Source organism: Neoarius graeffei, chromosome 23 (assembly GCF_027579695.1).
Source record: "Neoarius graeffei isolate fNeoGra1 chromosome 23, fNeoGra1.pri, whole genome shotgun sequence".
Lineage (NCBI taxonomy): Eukaryota > Metazoa > Chordata > Actinopteri > Siluriformes > Ariidae > Neoarius > Neoarius graeffei.
Genome location: NC_083591.1, coordinates 38,912,261 through 38,932,730, shown reverse-complemented (window position 1 = coordinate 38,932,730; position 20,470 = coordinate 38,912,261). Strand labels below are relative to the sequence as shown.

The window sequence follows — 20,470 nt, the reverse complement described above, 5'->3', positions numbered from 1 at the left end:
ATCAGGAATTATTATACATACAGGACACCTTTTTCCATGGAATAAAACATGTATTCTGTTCCCTTCTAGCAGGTTTCATCCATTTGGTTTGATAGCATGCAATATTGTTAGCATATCGCTTATCCTGTGTGTATTACATCACTCTATCCAATGGAGAATGAGCGTACAATATTGTTACAATATTGCACGTTGTCAAGACAACATGACGTCACAAGTCAGAGACATAAAACTTCCACACTAGCTAGCGACTGACAATTTGGAAACAATCATGGCTGCCAGGTTTGCTTTGTTAAATATGTAAGATTTTGAGAGAATTTTGGCTGCCAGGTTGCTCTGTTGTGTGGAGTTGTTGATGATGTTAACAGTAACTCAGTAAATTACAAAGGGATATGAATACTTAAGTATGAGTGAAAAATACTGTAGTGAGTGTGCGTGGAAGAAGGGTCTGGAGACAGAAATCCTAGTTTCGCGGTCATTAGCCTGTGCTAGGAGCTCTCAATAGCACTGGTTTGACTGCACTAGCGTTGGCCTTCGCCAACACTATTGATGAACACTGGCTGGAAGATAACTGCACTGCCACATTAACAGCACCGAGCTAGCGTAAGCTAGTGTTGGCCTTTGAGAATGCTGATATGAAGAGAGTGTATAATAATAATAATAATAATAATAATAATAATGGGGTTTTTTTGTGCTCTATCAGATATACACTACCGTTCCAAAGTTTGGGGTCACTTTGAAATGACCTTATTTTTGAAAGAAAAGCACTGTTCTTTTCAATGAAGATCACTTTAAACTAATCAGAAATCCACTCTATGCATTGCTAATGTGGTAAATGACTATTCTACATACATGTCAACCTATACGGAATGTCCGTATTTTATAAGGATTTGATTCAATAAACGTAGTATACGGGCGTACAAATAAAGTTATACGGATTCTTTAAAAAAACTTCAATATTTATTTAGAGCTATAATCAATTCCCACGATGATAAAAGAGCGCATAACATTTACAAACGTACTGTACACCACAGACAGCACTGACAGCCAGTGCGTTATCTTGTGGTAGCGAGACTTTGTTCCACTTTTGATCATGCGCACACCGCATTGCGAGAATCCCGCCAACCGTGAAGTAACATTTTGTTTGAAACACGTATTTCCACCTGAGCGACTTTCAGTAGCGACTGAAAAGATTCTGAATGGGCACTCCGGCAAGATCAACACAGACACTTGCTGTGACATGCAGCCTCGTGAGGTATTGGTGCGGAGTGCTAAAAAAAGCTGTCATGGAGTACAATTCAGAACATTAGAGTGACACTGTGTTTTTGTCAAACATTGGAGCTTTGTATTCATTCCGAAGGTTTATTGTTATTAATATTGAATAAAAAGTAACTTGGATATATCATTGTTAATTATCATTCAAATTTTAGGTAAATTATTTTAATTTGCATCTTATACGGATTTTATAAGGGAAATACGGATTTTGGAGGTTGGTTATACAGGTCTGATTGACCAAAGGTTGACATGTATGATTCTAGCTGCAAATGTGTGGTTTTTGGTGCAATATCTCCATAGGTGTATAGAGGCCCATTTCCAGCAACTCTCACTCCAGTGTTCTAATGGTACAATGTGTTTGCTCATTGCCTCAGAAGGCTAATGGATGATTAGAAAACCCTTGTACAATCATGTTAGCACAGCTGAAAACAGTTGAGCTCTTTAGAGAAGCTATAAAACTGACCTTCCTTTGAGCAGATTGAGTTTCTGGAGCATCACATTTGTGGGGTCGATTACATGCTCAAAATGGCCAGAAAAATGTCTTGACTATATTTTCTTTTCATTTTACAACTTATGGTGGTAAATAAAAGTGTGACTTTTCATGGAAAACACAAAATTGTCTGGGTGACCCCAAACTTTTGAACGGTAGTGTATTCTATTCAGCTAGCATGATACTGAACTTGTCTTTGACTTGTTCAGTATCATGCTATCTGAATGGAATATAGCTGATATACCACTCAACACCAGCCAATATTATTTAAATATGTCACTCAGATCCGTCATGTATTTCATTTCAAAAATATGAGTTTTTCAATACGAGAAGATAAACTTCATATTTCAAGCCAATGTGTGATTTTCTTTTCTATAGGACACATTCACAAACAAAAAGTACCCAAATTTTTCAAAACAATTCATCGATTTCCTCACGAGTGAGGATATTGAAAAATGTCACAGTTGTAGTTCTCAATGTCCCGGATACGAGTGGCATATTTCCCAGTAAAACGCTTAGTAGATATATAAAACACACAGTATACAGTGTCTTGCAAAAGTATTCATCCCCCTTGGTGTTTGTCATGTTTTGTTGCATTACAAGCTGGAATTAAAATGGATTTTTGGAGGGTTAGCACCATTTGATTTACACAACATGCCGACCACTTTAAAGGTGCACATTGTTGTTTTATTGTGACACAAACAAGAATTAAGATGAAAAAACAGAAATCTGGAGTGTGCATAGGTATTCACCCCCTTTCGTATAAAACCCCTAAATAAGAGCTGGTCCAACCAATTCACTTCATAAGTCACATAATTAGTTGATTAAGATCCACCTGTGTGCAATCAAAGTGTCATATGATCGGTCACATGATGTCTGTATAAATCAACCTTTTCTGGAAGGACCCTGACTCTGCAACACTACTAAGCAAGCAACATGAAAACCAAGGAGCCTCCAAACAGGTCAGAGACAAAGTTGTGGAGAAGTATAGATCAGGGTTGGGTTATAAAAAATATCCAAAACTTTGAATATCCCACAGAGTACCATTAAATCCATTATAGCAAAATAAAAAGAATATGTCACCACTACAAACCTGACAAGAGAAGGCCGCCCACCAAAACTCACAGACCGGACAAGAAGGGCATTAAATCAGAGATGCAACAAAGACACCAAAGATAACACTGAAGGAGCTGCAAAGATCCACAAAAGAGATGGGAGTATCTGTCCATAGGACCACTTTAAGCCATACGGTCCACAGAGTGGGGCTTTATGGAAGAGTGGCTAGATAAAAACCCATTGCTTAAGAAAACATATTTGGAGTTTGCACAACAGCATGTGGCAGACTCCCCAAACACATGGAAGAAGATTCTTTGGTTAAATGAGACTAAAATTGATCTTTTTGGCCATCATGGGAAATGCCATGTGTGGCGCAAACCCATCACCCTGAGAACACCATTCCTACAGTGAAGCATGGTGGTGGCAGCATCATGCTGTGGGGATATTTTTCATCTGCAAGGACAGGAAAGCTGGTCAGGACTGAAGGAATGATGGATGGCACTAAATACAGGGCAATTCTAGAGGACAACCTGTTTGAGTTGGCCAGAGGTTTGAGACTGGGATGAAGGTTCACGTTCCAGCAGGACAATGACCCTAAACATACTGCTAAAGCGACACTGGAGTGGTTTAAAGGGAAACATTTAAATGTCTTGGAATGGCCTCGTCAAAGCCCAGACCTCAATCCAATTGAGAATCTGTGGCATAACTTGAAGATTGCTGTACACCAACGCAACCCATCTAACCTGAAGGAGTTGGAGCAGTTTTGCCTTGAGGAATGGGCAAAAATCCCAGTGGCTAGATGTGCTAAGCTAATAGAGACAAACCCCAAGAGACTTGGAGCTGTAATTGCAGCAAAAGGTGGCTCTACAAAGTATTGACTTCGGGGGGTGAATACCTATGCACACCCCAGAGTTCTGTTTTGTTTTTATCTTAATTATTGTTTGTGTCACAATAAAACAAGTTTCACCTTTAAAGCAGTAGGCATGTTGTGTAAATCAAATGGTGCTAACCCTCCAGAAATCCATTTTAATTCCAGCTAAACAGTATAATGCGACAAAACAGGATAAACACCAAGGGGGATGAACACTTTTGCAAGACACTGTAGATAAATTGGCTCTGAGATTTTTGCAATGGTCATTTCATTTTGCCTTTGATATTTTAGGGGAAATATTTGCGTTCATGCTGTATTCACTATCATTTGAGTGATGCTTTGGTGATACTGTAACTAAATATGGTTGTACCAGTAAATCATGCTAAATTGACTTAGACTTAATTACGAGCAACAAAGAGAGAGACATTAGAGTTTATGGAAGAAGATATTTCTTTCTTATTATCCTTTGTTCTGTTTCAAAAGCAAAATGGGAAAAATGCCTGCAATTGAAACAAATTATGTCTTTGGTGTTTGAGCCAACCTCAGAAAAACATCTGCATGACACACACACACACACACACACACACACACATACGGTACATACGTACGTATGTATGTATGTATGTATGTATGTATGTATGTATGTATGTATGTGCGCGCAGTGTATGTGCACACGTGTAACCATAAAACTACTAGAAAACAGCTTTTATCTCAGGCAATTGCTTTGCCCGGAATGCTTCCAGATTGAAGGTGTGAAGTCCGCCTTCTTCACAGACAACCCACAATTAGGAGTCTGAAGACCGACCACACACACACACACACACACACACACACCAATAATTACATACTAATTTCCTATTTGAGCGAAAGAAGAATGTCTGCTCTGAGTGACCAGTTCAAAAGGGCACAAAACAAGGGATGCCACCATCTGCTCATCACTTTTTTCCTTTTTTTTTTCTGGTCTTTTCTCTTCCTTCCTTGTCATTCAAATGGCGAATTCCTCTGCACATTGTTTAATTGCCTGATGATTTATGCCAGTTTGTCAAAGCTCCTTTTTTTCCAGCACATTACCCACGCGCACAAACAGCAAACAGCAGTTTGGAACGCAGATGCGCAGCCAACACGACATAACAAAAGACTTCAATCTACACACAGCATCCCTGCTGCTGTATACTACATCTCTGAGACTCCAAACACAAAGCTGACACAATCGATTATTTCTAATCAGCTGGACTGAATGAGTGGAAAGAAAGGAACGTATTATAGAGATTTGGAATTGACAGTCCCAAAGGAACAAATAGTGTCGACTTTTCCTTCTTCCTCCCGGGTACCTCGGTGTCTGTTGATTGATTATGTGGTCGTGAACAGGAAATTGGGATCAGTGTGGATTCTGAACAATATCTGAAGTATGTCTGACGTTTGGATTCGTATATACACTCACTCTAATTGACTTTCAGTTGCAACTTTATCCTGGTTAAGTGTGTAAGGAATCTGCGACGTCTATCCTGGGAATACTGAGTGTGACTTGGGAATACGTCCTGGATGGGATGCAAGTCCATCACAGGGCACTATTAGTATACACATTAACAAACTCATTCACACCTAGGAGTCATTTATCTTCGCCGATCTACCTACTGGCATCTTTTTGGGAGGTGGGAGGTAAATGGAGACCCTGGAGAAAACCCACACAAACATAGTGAGAACATGTACAGAAATTGCACACAGACAGTTACCGGAGCTTCAGGGACCCTGGGGCATTGAGGCAGCAACCATACACCGTCCACTGTATTTACCATATGCTATATATACACTGTATGCTGTAATTTAATTTCTAATGACTAAATGGGAGCAACCTCATACAAATTTCGACTTTTATCTGGACACAAATAGCATATTGCTAGCTTTATTTGATTTTACTAATCCCATCATGGCGAATAATGCCCCTCTCTACACCCCATGCCCATGATGCCGACTGCGCCTCCACTCCTCTACACTCCACCTATACACCAAATGGTTCATCAAAACCGCACTACAGTCTGCTCTGTTAAAAATGCTGGCCTAAAATTAGCAAACATGCTAGCAAACATGACTACTGGCTTTTTTTTTAGGGAACTAGTCATAACAACGGGGCGGCACGGTGGTGTAGTGGTTAGCGCTGTCGCCTCACAGCAAGAAGGTCCGGGTTCGAGCCCCATGGCCGGTGAGGGCCTTTCTGTGTGGAGTTTGCATGTTCTCCCCATGTCCGCGTGGGTTTCCTCCGGGTGCTCCGGTTTCCCCCACAGTCCAAAGACATGCAGGTTAGGTTAACTGGTGACTCTAAATTGACCGTAGGTGTGAATGTGAGTGTGAATGGTTGTCTGTGTCTATGTATCAGCCCTGTGATGACCTGGCGACTTGTCCAGGGTGTACCCCGCCTTTCGCCCGTAGTCAGCTGGGATAGGCTCCAGCTTGCCTGCGACCCTGTAGAACAGGATAAAGCGTCTAGAGATAATGAGATGAGATGAGTCATAACAACCTACTGCTGGAGACATAATGTTCGCTAAGATAACTAGCAAGCTGGATAATTATTAGCACAATGCTGTGCTTAGGTAGCTTAACTAATATTGCTGAACTATTACACTCACCGGCCACTTTAATATCTACTTGTGCTTGATTCTAAGATTCCTGCTCTTGGCTGGCAGGAGTGGAACTCAATGTGGTGTTCTTCTTTTGCATGCTGAGATGCTTTTCTGCTCACCACGGTTGCAAAGAGTTACTATGAGTTGCTATATCCTTCTTGGCACCTCAAACTAATCTGGCCATTTCCCTCTGACGTCTCTTATCAACAAGATGTTTCCACCCACAGAACTTTCGCTCATTTGATGTTTTTTTGTTTTTTGCACCATTCTGTGTAAACTCTAGAGACTGTTGTGTGTGAAAACCCCAGGAGATCAGCAGTTTCAGAAATACTCAAACTAGTCCATCTGGCTCAAACCAACACCCACGCTACAATTAAAAAAAGTCACACTTTGAGATCACAATTTTTCCTTTTCTGATGTTCAAAGTGAACATTAGCTGAAGGTCTTGATTTGTATCTGCATGATTGTGCTGCTGTCAAGGGATCGGCTGATTAGAGAACGCCATAAAACAGCAGGTGGATGGGTATTCCTAATAAAGTGGCCGGTGAGTATTGTGTAATTAAACCCAGTATTTTACATACACTTGTCGTAATGTCCCCTCTCCTGCATGCCACCTATACACTGACTTGTCCATCAAAAGAAGTTACCTATGTTGTGTTGGCGTACCGTAATGTTAGCAAACGCGCGAGCAAATATGACTACTGGCCTTAATGATAGCTATCTTTTTAGTGAACTAGCAATGGCAAATACACGCTGCTTGCAAGGAATGTCTTGCTGCAGCCTGCAGGACTGGATGTAGATGGAGAGAGATGTCACACACTTACCATATAGTCACCTGCCACTTTATTAGGAACACCCACACGCCTGCTGCTTTATGCAGTTCTCTAATCAGCCAATCCCTTGACAGCAGCACAATGCATAAAATCAGGCAGATCCAAAATCAAGAGCGTCAGTTAATGTTCACTTCAAACATCAAAATGGGAAAAATCCATCCATTATGCATAACCACTTATCCGGTGCAGGGTGGCGGGCAAGCTGGAGCCTATCCCAGCTGACTGTGGGCGAGAGGCGGGGTACACCCTGGACAAGTCGTTAGATCATCACAGGGCTGATACATATAGACAAACAACAATTCACACTGACGGTCAATTTAGAGCCACCAATTAGCCTGACCTGCATGTCTTTGGACTGTGGGGGAAACCGGAGCACCCAGAGGAAACCCACGCAGACACTGTGCTGCAAACTCCACACAGAAAGGCCCCCGTTGGCCACTGGGCTCGAATCCAGAACCTTCTTGCTGCGAGGAGACAGTGCTAATCGCTACACCACTGTGCCGCCCAGAATGGGAAAAACTGTGTTCTCAAAGTGTGGCATGGGTGTTGGTGATCTGCTGCTCTCCTGAGGTTTTCACACACAACAGTCTCTAGAGTTTACACAGAGTGGTGCAAAAAACAAAAAATACTGAGTGAATGACAGTTCTGTGGGTGGAAACAAACGTCTTGTTGATAAGAGAGGTCAGAGGGAAATGGCCAGATTAGTTTGAGCTGCCAGGAAGGATATAGCAACTCATAGCAACTCTTTACAACTGTGGTGAGCAGAAAAGCATCTCAGCATGCAACAGCAGAAGAACACATTGGGTTCCACTCCTGCCAGCCAAGAACAGGAATCTTACATTCAAGAACAAATTCCTATTAAAGTGCCCAGGGAGTGTATCGGGGCTAATATGTACAAGGCTTAGGGTTTGGGTTCGGGTGTTTCCTGTAGTTGTCTTTCCATGGTTTTTGCACCTAATCCCACAGGCTGCAGCCAGGGGCCTCTCTCTGCTGGAGAAGTAATGTTAGCTAAGCTAACAAGCAAGCTGTATCCTTCCTGGCAGCTCAAACTAATCTGGCCATTTTCTTCTGACCTCTCTTATCAACAAGATGTTTGTTTCCACCCACAGAACTGTTGTACCGTAAACACATCAAACTCCTCGAGCGATTTCACCAACGATGCCTCTGCACCATCATGAGGATAAGGTGGCAAGACTACACCACAAACAACACAGTGCTGGAACAGGCCAACTTGCCTAGTGTGGAAGCCATCCTCCTCAATAGACAGCTGAGATGGGCAGGACACATGTGCCGTATGGACGACAGCCATCTCCCCAAAGTCGTTTTCTTCGGAGAGCTTAGTGAGGGAAAAAGGAAAGCTGGCGGGCCATGCAAGCGCTACAAGGACCAGCTTAAGTGCCAGCTGAGTGCTGCCAACATTCCCACTACCACCTGGGAAAGGATTGCCAGAGACCGTCCCACATGGAGGTCAACCATCAAGGAAGGCACCAAGGCCTTTGAAGCTGCCAGGAGAGCTGCGGCGGAAGAGAAGCGCCAGCGCAGGAGAGCGGCTCACCTTCAGCCAGCCAACCCAGTCAAAGGATACGCCTGCCCCAACTGCTCCCGAGTGTGCCGGTCAAGAATTGGCCTGCACAGCCACCTCAGAGCCTGTCAACCGATTCCCTGATCCTCGGACCAAGGAAACAGCCATCATTATTAGCACAATACTGCATTTAGGTAGCTTAGCTAATGTTGCTACACTATTAATTGTAATTAAAACTAGCATTTTACATGACTTGCGAAGTTTGCTGTTTGCTGAACAAATGTAACTTTAAGTTCCGTTTGTTGGTGTTTAATGGCTCTACTGTGGAACCAAATGCTATTCTCAGCCTGATGCTAGACACTTACTGTATAATGTGCGAGCTGTTATTTGTTCGGATTTCAAATGTGACAAAATAGAACTGTATTTCCCACAGGCACAGATAGAGGGTGGGACGGGTGGGATTTGTCCCACCCAGATTTAAATTCACCTCGTTCGGTCCCCCCCACTTATAGGGAGGAAAAAACATCTATGCTGTCTTTCTTTGCATAAGGCAAACCTCACGGAAAAATCAAAAGACTAATTACCATTCGGTTTATTGAGGTGCACAGCAGTACATACATAGTTGCAACAACTCACATAAAACAAAACAAAGACTGATATTCGGTTGGTTGAGCTGCACAGGTTGCGAGCTCGAGCTTGGTTGCTATGGTTACCCACAACAAGTTTGACAGGCATATCGGGGACAGCTCCTAGTTCAGGACCCCAACACGGCATGATGAAGGGTGCCAAACCGAAAAAGCAGAAAACGATTGCATCGTTTTTTCAAAAAACAACGACCGTAAGTAAACTGTGCCTTACTTTATCATATCACCTTGCAATTTTTTGATAGTCTATTCAAAGTAATGTCGTAGTGAAAGTACAGTTTTAATGTTTAATCTGGCGTTCCCTGCCATAATTTCAGCGAGCATATTGTTTCATAAGGAAACTTTGCGAAGAGTTGTTGACTGACTGCCGCTCACGCAACACACAGGCATAGTTAGAAAGTCAACACATGTTGACAACACATGTTGGGGTTGGTTTGCTGGCAGCTTTGTCCCCCCCAGTTCAAAAAAACGTATCTGCGCCCCTGGTATTTCCAACGCCACGGTCACCAAGTCCACGAAGAACCAAAGAAGTCTGGACCCGCTGCTTTAAAATCTGTTCACCGTATGATCAGACACATCTTTAAGTACTATAATAATAAAGCTGAGTATGATTTCCTGCTGGAGATGATTACAGGTGTCAAGGAAACACCCTATGATGCTGCATTCATGCGCCTCTCTTATATACTGTATGATGCTGTTCCAGCTTGCTCATTTCTGTCAAATGCGTTGCATGTATCTCAGTGGTTTCATACAGATTACGTTACTCCTCAACAGTGCAACTCCATATTAGCTAGTGTTCTGTGGTTTGTTTGTTTGGTTGTTTGTTTGTTTTTTCAATAGCAGCCAATGCAATTATGAGTGTTCTACAGAGATAAAACACAGAATAATGTAATTAAGGCATCCCTTTGGGGGTGGTCGAGCGAGGGAGAAAGTGAGACACGACAGCGTGAATTTGAGACCAGGAGATCACCTGATGCATTCGGTAACGAGTCCTAAATTAATAGCAACCCTACGAGGCTTATCCTTCATAATTTACTTACAGTTTTATGAGGCACAGAGGGGAGAATATGAGATTCACATCCTTCTCATATGATGATGAGTGTGTAATTACAGAAGAAAAGCAGTCAGGCAGAATTCAAGAAAGATAAAACAACCAGGAAAACTAAAAAAAAAATTTTTTAAAATCACCCTGGATACACTGTCAGCATATGGATGTGTTCAAGAAACAGACTGTGAGAAAGACGTGAGGGTAAGAGAAAGAGAGCGAACGAGAGCCAGTGCACCTTTATAGCCGGAGACTAACAAAGGGACCATATAAACAAAACAAAGGAACCAGAAGACAGACCATGATAACAGACACCATTAAATCTGTTCTAGAATTCACAAACTGCCCAGAACCTTCCTCTTGTTCACTCTCTTTCTTACTTCTCCTTCTCCTCTCCCTTCCCTCCCTCCATCCATCTTGCTGCCATCCTTTTATTGCTCTCTTGACTCCTTAGCACGGCGGGTCGGTCACAGGGATCAAAAGTCATGTTTTGTTTTCTTCCTATTAGGCTACGCTTCAGAAATGAGACCCGTGTTTGCATTTGGAGAACCACAAAAAAATAGATTTTAGATTAGTGAATGAAGAAATCCTTAAATTGTATCTTACGCTACGTTCACACTGCAAGGCTTAATGCTCAATTCCGGTTTTTTTGTGAAATCCGATTTTTTTGTGAGGTCGTTCACATTAACAAATATATGCGACTTGTATGTGATCCTCAGTATGAACGAAAAGCGACCTAAAAGTGTTCCGCATGCACATTGCAGGATACGACGACGTCACACGCACTGAGCATGGCCAGAGTTTACGGAAGTAAAACCGCCCGGTTGCGGTATGACCCATCCAATCTAGCTTGAATAGCTGCATCCCCCCAAATGGAAATCAGCTCCCTAACCTCTGCGTCCTTCCATTGAGAAGATTCAGAACCTTCACAGCCCGAAGCGTCCCTCGCATTGATGTCATGCGCAGGGGCGCAGATACGTTTTTTGAACTGGGGGGGACAAAAAACTGGGGGGGACAAAGCTGCCAGCAAACCAACCCCAACCCCGATATGCCTGTCAAACTTCTTGTGGGTTACCATAGCAACCAAACTCGAGCTCGCAACCTGTGCAGTCTGCGCAGCTCAACCAACCGAATATCAGTCTTTGTTTTGTTTTATGTGAGTTGTTGCAACTATGTATACACTGCCGTGCACCTCAATAAACCGAATGGTAATTAGTCTTTTGATTTTTCTGTGAGGTTTGCCTTATGCAAGGAAAGACAGCATAGACGAACAAAGTGAATTTAAATCTGGGTGGGACGAATCCCACCCATCCCACCGTCTATCTGAGCCCGTGATTATGCGCCATGTTGTTGTAACTTTTTTTGAGAGACCCGCCGCCCACTTCAGCGCAGAATAGTGATGTTTGTGGCTTGTTGATGACGTGTAAGTCAGATGAATGCGACCTGGCGGTTCAGACTGAAGTCGCATATGAAAAGAGCGGATAGGAATCGGAATTAGGACCACATATCCAAACGGCCTGGGTCGGATTTGAAAAAATCGGATCTGTGTCGTTCATATTGTCAATAAAAGATCGGATACAGGTCGCATATGGGCAAAAAAATCGGATTTGAGTCACTTCAGCCTGCAGTGTGAACATAGCCTTAATGTGCCAAGAAGTTGCACACAAGGCTTTTGTAAGCAGCACCTAACCGCCCACTCACCTTTGGCTCGTTAAGCTCGTTTTAAATCTCGAGAGATTTCGCTATGAGAATGTCCCTCATACACTATCTAAGACAGGCAACTGCGTCGAGACCACAGTAAGGACAATCATAGAAATGTCCCTGGGTTGAAGCCTTTCCGCTGTCTTGAAATCATAAAACTTGTTCCCCTGTGGCTGTCTGGAGGACACTAATAAGAACCACTGCAGGAAGCCAAAGTGCCACTACATTATAAGTGTTGAGAGTAAAACAGACCTGAATTCAATACCAACAGTCAGTCATCAGGGCTAAAGCAGGGATGAACAGTATGCATATGAAATGTCACAGGTAGTCAGTATTCAGTGGTCCAATATTTCGTGTGGTGACATGTAAACTTATTTTCAAGCTGACACTGATACCAGAGTTGCTCTGAGGTTTAGTCAAGTCACTAAACCTTAAGTCCGAGTCCAGTCTCGAGTTCCCAGTGTTCAAGTCCAAGTCTCATCTCGTTATCTCATTATCCCTAGCCGCTTTATCCTGTTCTACAGGGTCGCAGGCAAGCTGGAGCCTATCCCAGCTGACTACGGGTGAAAGGCGGGGTACACCCTGGACAAGTCGCCAGGTCATCACAGGGCTGACACATAGACACAGACAACCATTCACACTCACATTCACACCTACGGTCAATTTAGAGTCACCAGTTAACCTAACCTGCATGTCTTTGGACTGTGGGGGAAACCGGAGCACCCGGAGGAAACCCACGCGGACACGGGGAGAACATGCAAACTCCGCACAGAAGGGTCCTCGCCGGCCACGTGGCTCGAACCCGGACCTTCTTGCTGTGAGGCGACAGCGCTAAACACTACACCACCGTGCCGCCCCCAAGTCCAAGTCATTAAAGAAAATTCTGAGTCGAGTCCACTATTGATCTGAGCTGAGTCCGACACAAGCCCCGCTATCAGCAGGGCAAATAACATGAGAAAGGGTTAACACCAGCTAGTTCATCGGTCAGCAAGCCCTGCTATCAACAGAGCAATGAACATAGCATGTCACTTCCTTCTCAGGGTGGAGTCTTGCCAAATGACGACTGAAGTTCGAGGTCGTCCCCGTCGTCTCTTCAATAGTTCTTCTACATATGGAACATATAGCAGTGCAGGTTTTCCCACTGCATGAGAAGTCTGTATAAGCAATCTCTCTTGGCATTTTAGGTTTGCGCCATTAAGATTAATTTGTTCCTGAACATGACGTATGAACAGGTGAATGTGCATTCTCTGGCACAAAATTAGTATAAAAATTAATGTGGATATAAATAAAAATATCTTGTGCCAATTATTATGGCATGTTACAAAAATAAAGAAGTCCTCGTCTCCAATTTACAAGTCCGGATGCAGTTAATTAATGCACAAGTCCGAGTCATCAGTGCTCAAGTCCAAGTCAAGTCACGAGTCCTTAAAATTAAGGCATGAGTCGGACTCGAGTACTACAAGCCTGCTCTGTGGCTAGAAATTCACTGCTTAGCCCAAGTTGACTTCGGCACTCTTTAGTGAGGAGTTCCTACTGAACTTGTGCGCTTTGCTATTCATATTCAGACCTGACTATGCACCGCACAAAATATTTTGTTTTTAATGGATACGAATAGGAATTAATTTAAACTGAGCTGTAAGCATAGCAGATTAGTGCTTGGTCAGCTTATCCTTTAAACCAGGGAGTGCTTTCTTTATAAGATAGCTCATCAAATTCACCAAAACAATGGCATTACTTTATTAATTTAAGTGCTCAATATAGCAAATTAAAAGTGTGATGAAATAATATACATCCCATATACATGTTACAGGTGATTTTCGAAATCAGGTGAATCTGGATTCACCTAGGTGATTTGACATTTACTTTGGTGAATTAGGTCGACATTCTTAACGGGAATTTTTTGGCAGGGTTCAGAAAAGAACAAGAACACTTCAACAACCACTCCCTATTCACCTTCCCCCCCTCCACTCCCTTTATATCTTCTATCCTCTTATACCTCCCTAGCCAGAATTACACTTCTATACCTGTCTTTGTCTAATTTAACCTGCTTTTTTTTTTCCTGTCCTTGCTGGGAATCAAACTCAGAACCTTCAGCTTAATCCACCATGACACTACGGAGGGTTCCGTTGCAATAAAGAAATTAAACATTCCACTAGATCACCCAAACCCTAACCCTAAATCTTAATTCACAGGGGTAAATCTTGAATCACCTGATTTCAAAAGTCACCTGTAACATCTCATCTCATCATCTCTAGCCGCTTTATCCTTCTACAGGGTCGCAGGCAAGCTGGAGCCTATCCCAGCTGACTACGGGCGAAAGGCGGGGTACACCCTGGACAAGTCGCCAGGTCATCACAGGGCTGACACATAGACACAGACAACCATTCACACTCACATTCACACCTACGGTCAATTTAGAGTCACCAGTTAACCTAACCTGCATGTCTTTGGACTGTGGGGGAAACCGGAGCACCCGGAGGAAACCCACGCGGACACGGGGAGAACATGCAAACTCCACACAGAAAGGCCCTCGCCGGCCCCGGGGCTCGAACCCAGGACCTTCTTGCTGTGAGGCGACAGCGCTAACCACTACACCACCGTGCCGCCACACCTGTAACATATACATACAATTTCCTGACCTTAAATTCGTATCATTAATTAATGCTAAATTATAGGATATGCACTATCAAGTGCTGTTTTATAAGTTGCCAAATAATGTGCAGAAACCATACTGATTCTTTGATTTGTATTTCAGTGCTTCATTCATCTATCATCATACTAGGCATTTTTTTTAATTTATATTTTAAATTATCACATGCTTTTATGTTACAAAGTAATATTAGGCATATCAGACGCTCGCTGGCCGTGCTGTGAAAATTGTGCATGCAGACGCTCATCTAAGTTTCCAAATCTGTCATTGCCTAACTCTTGAATATTTTCTATCGTGAATACAATCATTAAAAAGCTTATAATTTCTGCTTTCCAAAGAAACTTATCTCGTTAAGATCTGTTCAGTACTTTGGGAGTAACGGCAGGTTGAAGTTGGTACAACAAAGTAAAAACTCCCTGCTCGCGGAACGTCAGAAAACTGCCGGTGATTTTTGAGTCACAGGAAAGCGCTCAGGCTGTCTCTCTTCTGATCAGTTTCCAACTGGATTACTCGTAAATATCAAATCAGGTAACTTTCTCTCGCTCTCACTGTCTCTGATGAAGTATTCAGCAAAATTTTCCGTCAGCTAGTTTTGATGTTATGCTTCAGGGGAGACTTTGAAGTGAGTTTTCATAGCTTTACCTACTTTTTTTTTCAGATCAAACTGATTCATGGAAATAAATAACTACTTTAGAATATAAGCGTAGCTGTTTTGATGAAAAGTACTGAGGTCTTAGTGGTCAGAATGATATTTTAAAAAAACGGAAGTCAGAAATGCAAGTGTCAATTTCAATTCAGTTAAATGGAAATGTTTATTGGATGTGGCTCACACTTTTTTTCGACGTTCGCCTTTAAAGCTGTGAATATTAATCAAAATAATCATTTATATTCTTTCATATAAACACTAGTAGGCCCTACTTTTGAGAAATACAAAGGCCTTAGCATACAAAGAGGGTGTTAGAAATAGTCTTTTATTCCTATTTTATTGAGTGTACCGATTTAACTTTGTTACATAATTAGCATAATTCATACTAATTAAATGCTAATTTGTTTTTATGAATTGTTCAAACTTCGTATTCAGTATACAACCATCTATGTGCCTGCCAATTTTCATGTAAATATCTTGAAAAATAAAAAAAAGTTATTAAGAAAAAACTTTTAATCTCATTGGCTAATGAGGCCCATTCTGGATCATGCTATCGTCTCATCTCATCTCATTATCTGTAGCCACTTTATCCTTCTACAGGGTCGCAGGCAAGCTGGAGCCTATCCCAGCTGACTACGGGCGAAAGGCGGGGTACACCCTGGACAAGTCGCCAGGTCATCACAGGGCTGACACATAGACACAGACAACCATTCACACTCGCATTCACACCTACGGTCAATTTAGAGTCACCAGTTAACCTAACCTGCATGTCTTTGGACTGTGGGGGAAACCGGAGCACCCGGAGGAAACCCACGCGGACACGGGGAGAACATGCAAACTCTGCACAGAAAGGCCCTCGCCGGCCACGGGGCTCGAACCCGGACCTTCTTGCTGTGAGGCGACAGCGCTAATCACTACACCACCGTGCCGCCCCCATGCTATCGTAATACAGAATATTACGGCAGTTTTCTAAAAATTAAGCCATTTTTTTTCAATCTTTGATTTGTAATATCTCAAGAACGGATATACATATTTTAATTCTGTAAAAGGTAAGTTGTTCTGCATTCAATTCTGAATTCAGTGAGACCAGTTTCAAGCAATTCAGATTGAATTTGAACTTTCATCTGATATTCCAATATTATTATAAAAAAAAGCATTATTTGCGTCTTTCGTCTGCATTTTCTATCCTTTCATTGTTTAAAGATAGTGGTCTAGACATGCCTGAAAACCAGCAGAGAAGCACAGAAAATCAACACAAGGAGCTGCATAGCCTGTCTCTCAATACACATATCTTTCCATGTGTAAATATTGATGTAACTTTTGAACTTATGTCACTGACTCGGAATATTGCCCTTTGCGATACTGTATACAACAAATGCACAAAAATCCACAAAGATCACTTAACAGAAGGACAAAACTGCCTTTTGCATTGAATCTTAAATCAACAAACCACACCACCTGGGTCAGAAAGGCATGAATAGCAACATTCATGAAACAACTAACCAGAACCTGACAGGAGCTCTGACACCCCGTTGGTCCACACACACGCCTGCTGCCTGGGTCGAGAGTCCTTGGTGTGTTCCTCACCTTCTCCATCCAAACTGAAATCTGAAATCCTGCTCCAGGTCTGAGCAGTGTGATAATGTCTTGTAAATCTCTCATGGATCTGTTTCTTTCTCTCTTTCCTTGTGTAATAAGGTGAGATTTAGTGCTGTGGGAAGAGCCACACCTCTGACTATGAAAAGGAGATTGAGAGGGGGTGGATGGGCATTAGAGAAGAGGAAGAGAAGGGAGAAGGAGAAGGGGGGAGAAGAGAGGGGGTAGTAAGAAGGAAGAGAAAAAGAAATATCAGGGTATATGGCTGAGTTCGAGAAGGAGAAGAAGAGGGGGATGGAGAGGTAAAATGAACGTGTATTGCTTTTTAATGAGAGAATACAGAAGAAACGGCAGAACAGAGACGACACATAAAGAGAGAGAGAGAGAGAGAGATGAAGAATTTAGGACCAACATGCAATTACACTTCCACATACATCTACCTCTTTCCCATCATGTTCATCCCTCCCTCTCTTTTTATTCCTCTTCCCATGCAAACTGGATGGAAGTGTTATGAAGATACAGGAAAGTATGGCTCTCTAATGAGCACACCACGACAGGTGTGTATCACACACCCACAATCTGAAAGCGCATTCACACAGGAAGAAAACTGGCCGGGTATCCACATTCAACACTGCCAGGTGACACAACGCTCTGTGTGTGCAAATGAGGAAATATCAAGCAGAGACATGGATGCCAAATGCGCATGCACACACACACACACACACACACACACACATACAAAATAATGTTATTGAAGAGAGTTAAATTCGATGCAGCCCACTCTGACTAATCATGTACTGAAGGATGGATGGATCAATAGATTAATAGCTGGATTAAAGGACTGAACAATGGATGGATGGATGGATGGATGGATGGATGGATGGATGGATGGATGGATGGATGGATGGACAAATTAATAGAGGAATTAATCAAGGGATTAATTAATGTGTTTAACACTGGATGGAAGGATGGGTGGATGAAAAGATTATTACACAGTTTGATGGATGGATGGCTTAATAGATTAATATTAATAGATGCATTAAAGGCTTGATCAATGGATGGATGGATGCATCAATAGATTAATGATGGATGAGTGGATGGATGGAAAGGTGGATCAACAGATTAATAGATAGATTAAAGGATTGAACAGTAGTTGGATGGATGGATGGATGGATGGATGGATGGATGGATGGATGGACAAGTTAATAGAGGAATTAATCAAGGGTTTAATGTATTTAACACTGGATGGAAGGATGGGTGGATGAATAGATTATTACGATTATTACACAGATCAATGGATGGATGGATGGCTTAATAGATTACATGAATTAATCGATGCATTAAAGCAGGGGTCATCAAACTACGGCCCGCGGGCCGACTCCGGCCCGCCACCCCCCTTTGACCGGCCCCCCAGCCCCTCTGCCCCCCACCACTTGAACCGGCCCTATGAGGCAATCCCCAAAAGTGGTCATGGCCTATTTTTTTTAATTGCTTTTTGGCAAATAACAACATGTCTGCATCTTGTATTTTGTTGATTTTATCAATTAAAATTGATATTTAGTTATAAAATGAACTATTCATATTTTCCGAATTTTCGTTATATGCTCGCGATCAAGCAGTGACAGGCAGCGCACGCGCAGAGAACTGTCAGTGTTCAGGACAGCAAAATGGCTAGCGGTCAGCGAAAAGCTGACAGAGAGTGCAGAGTTTTTAAAGAACAGTGGACCACTGATTATTTTTTCGTTCAGTGTAAGGACCGTGCAGTTTGTCTTGTATGTAAAGAAAGTGTGTCGGTTTTCAAAGAATATAATCTGCGTCGTCACTACGAAACCCGCCACAAAGAGTATGCTAGTTTGCGAGGGCAAACAAAAGAAGACAGGATTCGGAGGATGAAAAGCGGACTGGCTGCACAACAGAATGTATTCCTTCGCCAAACCCAGATCAACCAGGCTGATGTCCGAGCTAGCTATAAGGTAGCTCACCTACTAGCTACCCATGGAAAGCCGTTTACTGATGGGGACTTTGTTAAAGTATGCATGCTTGCTGTGGCCGAGGAGGTGTGTCCCGACAAGAAGGATGCACTCAACGCAGTGAGTCTCTTCGCACCTACTATGACCAGGCGAACCGAAGATTTGGGGGACAACGTGTATGACCAGCTGAATGAGAGCGTCAGAATTCGAGTTTTTTGCTTTGGCCATGGATGAGAGCAATGACGTGCAGGACACAGCACAACTGCTGTGATCTATTGATCTATTGCTCATATTATAATTTCACTGGTTTTTTTAAATGTATTTATTTTATAGGCCTATTTATCTGACCTTTATTAAGTGCTGCACACAATTATTATTAATATTATTAATAATATCAACAGGCCTACCTACAATTTATAATTTTCCACTCACCTTTGCCAGTGTCAATCACCTCAACTAGGCAGATGTTTCTTACCTTGACAGCTTTGATGTTATTTTTATTAGAAAATAAATAAATGGAATATCAGTGGTATTTCAAATTAAAACAAAAAGTGTGAAGACTCGATTACTACTTTTGCAAACCACCAGTAAAGATAAACAAATATGTGCCAGGAATCAAGTGTGGGTATAGTAGTGTGGGTATAGTAGTGGGGTTATAGTAGTGGGGATATAGTAGTGGGGATATAGTAGTGGAGATGGCTGTGCCAGGCTAGTAATCTCTACTACACAATGAGGCCTGCTGGTGGTCATATTTGTCTGGGCCATTTGTCAGCCATGTTATATAGCTGACCCGACCCCGGCCCCCCATCACAGTCAGGAACGACAATATGGCCCCCAGAGAAAAAAGTTTGGTGACCCCTGCATTAAAGGCTTGATTGCTGGATGGATGGATGGATGGATGGATGGAAAGATGGATCAACAGGTTAATAGATGGATTAAAGGATTGAACACTGGATGGATGAATGGATGGATGGATGGATGAACAAATCAACAGAGGAATTAATAAAAGGATTAAAGTATTTAATGTTGGATGGAAGGATGGGTGGATGAATAGATTATTACACAAATCAATGGATGGATGGATCAGTAAATCAACAGATTAATTAATAGATGGATTAAAGAATTGGTCACTGGATGGATGGATGACTCAACAGATTAATACATAGATTAAAGTCTTGCTCATGCAATAGCTGGATAGATGGACTAGATGGATAGAAAGAACAACTGATGCAGGGATGGATTGATGGATGGATTGTGAGAATGATAATTTGGTGCAGAAAGAAAATAGGACTGGGCAATAAAATGATACAATATTAATACCAAAATAAATAGAATCTGCTACTGCTTTTGCTTTTTAGCAAGCATAAATTACTATATTTATCATGAAAATGTCTTCACGTAACATTATTTTTGTCAGAAAAGTGGGAATGAGTGCAGATTCAAGACAGAGAAATGCAACCATTGTAAGAAAAAAGAATAAACATAGAGCCCAGCTCAGACTGACCTATTTGATCCTCCCATTACATAAATTCAACAAACCTCACCCATTTTTTATG

General features: G+C 42.2%; 1 protein-coding gene across 1 annotated transcript in view; it reads right to left on the bottom strand.

Annotated features, from left to right (window-relative positions):
- Window positions 1-17,019, bottom strand: part of sema6ba (sema domain, transmembrane domain (TM), and cytoplasmic domain, (semaphorin) 6Ba) — a 224,719-nt gene extending 207,700 nt beyond the window's left edge. Inside the window, exon 1 of the mRNA XM_060906139.1 lies at window positions 16,936-17,019. The gene's annotated coding sequence lies outside the window, so the exon portion shown is untranslated. The remainder of the gene's footprint in view (window positions 1-16,935) is intronic.
- Between the last annotated feature and the right edge of the window lie 3,451 nt (window positions 17,020-20,470).